Here is a 2626-nt window from a genome sequence, read left to right as displayed (position 1 = left end):
TATATATATATATATATATATATATATATGCATATACATATATTATTTATTATTATTATAAAAATGGAACGCCACGTATCTATTTCCATATAAATATAAACATCTATACGTACATACTTGCGTTCGCGGTGTGTGTATGTATGTATGTGTGTTTGCGTACGTGTGTGTATGTATGTGTAGTCTAGATGTATAAATTATTTGCATATTTTTACAATGAATTGTGACACAGCAAACTCGCACTTCCTTCTATATTTGATACATTCTTTGACTTGCATAACACTGTGTTGATGAAGTGCTCGATAAATTTATTTATTTTAAATGTTAAAATAGAAATACATATAAACTTCGTCTCGACTAAATTTTATAAATGTAACGTTTTATATATGATATGTCAGTTGTTCCATTTCTGCGGCAACGCAAAAATCAGTGTAATGAACGGTGAAAATTTTAGTTCTCTTATGGTTACATGAATGTATGTATGTACGTATGTATGTACGTATGTATGTATGTATGTATGTATGTCTGCATGCATGTGTGTGTGCATGCATGCATGTGTGTGTGTGTGTGTGTCCCCTTTCACTTTTTAATTCGGAATATATTTTGAGCGGCAACCTGGAAGGTTGTGAAGTAAAAAATTTTGTTATATTTTTATTATCCTTAAAATCTTAAGAAAATCTTCTATACTTCTTACTAGCCCCAGATATCTGATCATTTGTAGGATATAGATTAAGGATATTCATTCTCTCCGCAAGAACCCAAGTTCAGCCATACTTTGTTCCAGACGGGCTGATATGTATCCTGTTGCTTCATTAATAACATGTATGAAGCTGAAGGTGTATCTTGAGTACCGGACTTGTAAACTCCTTATCGATGGTCCATAGATGTCTTCTTTCGGCTGTTTCTTTTAACCACATCGGTGTCCAGAGAGCAGCTGATTTCCACAACAGAGCATACCTTTCCCTTGTGGTCCTAGATAATAATATTTGGCAGATTACGTCTTAACTTTGGTGGCTATTTAAATGTTTAAGTTCCACCAATATTCTTATGAGCCAACGGTCTCAATATAGTCAGCTTTGTATGTAGGAGTTTTCTTTTTTGTTATCTTGTTCCAGACTGTTCTGGCCTCGGCATCTTGAAGACATTCTTTCACAGTAGGCAGTTTTAAGACTTGGTCTTGCACAGCCTACATTTGTTGTCTGTCTACTTTTTATGTTGTAGGTACTTGGTGCAGATCTTTTGAATTACTTGGATATAGCCTTCGGGGTGGGATGTCATAAATTTGTCGCTACTCTTTGCCAAGCTTTTGACATGTTTAATTTCTCCTATGGTTAATTTTTTCCTACCTAATACCTGTGTACTATTCTCTCAGTGAGCTCGTCTGTTTTCTTATTTTGTTCTTTTGAGAAATAGATTCTTACCAACCAATACTCCTTGTGGAGAGCTCTGTTTCAGCTCTTACTTCATACCCCTCCTCAAGATCATTAGCTATCCTAATTATGTTGTTAATTTCATGGTCACAAACTTGGACAAGATAGTTACTGGTCTCTTTCCTCTGCTGCAGTTGTGTTACAAAACTTTATAGAAAACTAGCAGAGATACACGGCGTTGCCCTGTCAAATGGAATTGAAGAATTAGATTTTTCTTTTATATTTTTTCTAATGAACTGGAATGCCTATGATTTGAATATCATAAAAATTAAAGATTAAGAATTTTAATGAAAGTTCTTTCCCTCTTTACACACCCTTACAAAAATTCTAATCATAACATATTTATCCCATACTACTCGTCTTTATGTCCAGATTCCAAAATCTAAATCTTATAAAATCTATTCAAAGGTTCATTAGAGAAAATAGAAAAGTCTAATTCTTCAATTCCATTTGACACGGGCAACACCGGGTATCTCTACTAGTATATACATCTATACATATATATACAAATATACGACGGGTGTCTGAAAAGTTTTGAGCCTAACCTAGAATCGGGGTTGAAACAATTTTTTCTGGTAAGTACAATCTTTTCGGAGTATTCTTGCTCATTTTCATGATTCTGATATTTTGATTTTTTTCGTTGCAGATTTTTGAATAAACAAGCTTCGAATTTACAAGGAAAATGGAGAAAACTGAGTATCGTGCTGTCATAAAGTACCTTCATTTGAAAGGCATGACTCCATCAGAAATCCATGAAGATATGGTGAGAACCTTAACAGACAATGCTCCTTCATATGCAACAATCAAACACTGGGTAAATGAATTCCACCGTGGCAGGGAGAGTGTGGGAGATGATCCCAGACCAGGGAGACCGCCAACTGCAACCACCAAAGACAACCTTGACCTTGCTCTTGGTATGATAATGCAAGATCGCCAAGTATCATGTCGTCAGATAGCCGAGAAACAGGGCATTTCAAATGAAAGAGCAGACAACATCGTGACAAAAGAACTTGGGTTCTCAAAGGTTTCTGCAAGGTGGGACCCTCGCCTTTTGACTCCTGAACAGAAATGCACCAGGTGCACTTTGTCCACGAGCAATCTGGAACTGTTTGAAGCTGATGAAGAGAATATTCTTGCTCGTTTCATTACTATGAACGAAAGTTGGGTCCATCACTACCAGCCTGAAACCAAAGAAGAAT

The sequence above is a fragment of the Octopus bimaculoides genome, chromosome 20, assembly GCF_001194135.2.
Source record: "Octopus bimaculoides isolate UCB-OBI-ISO-001 chromosome 20, ASM119413v2, whole genome shotgun sequence".
Taxonomy (NCBI): Eukaryota; Metazoa; Mollusca; class Cephalopoda; order Octopoda; family Octopodidae; genus Octopus; species Octopus bimaculoides.
This window is presented reverse-complemented; position numbering follows the sequence as displayed.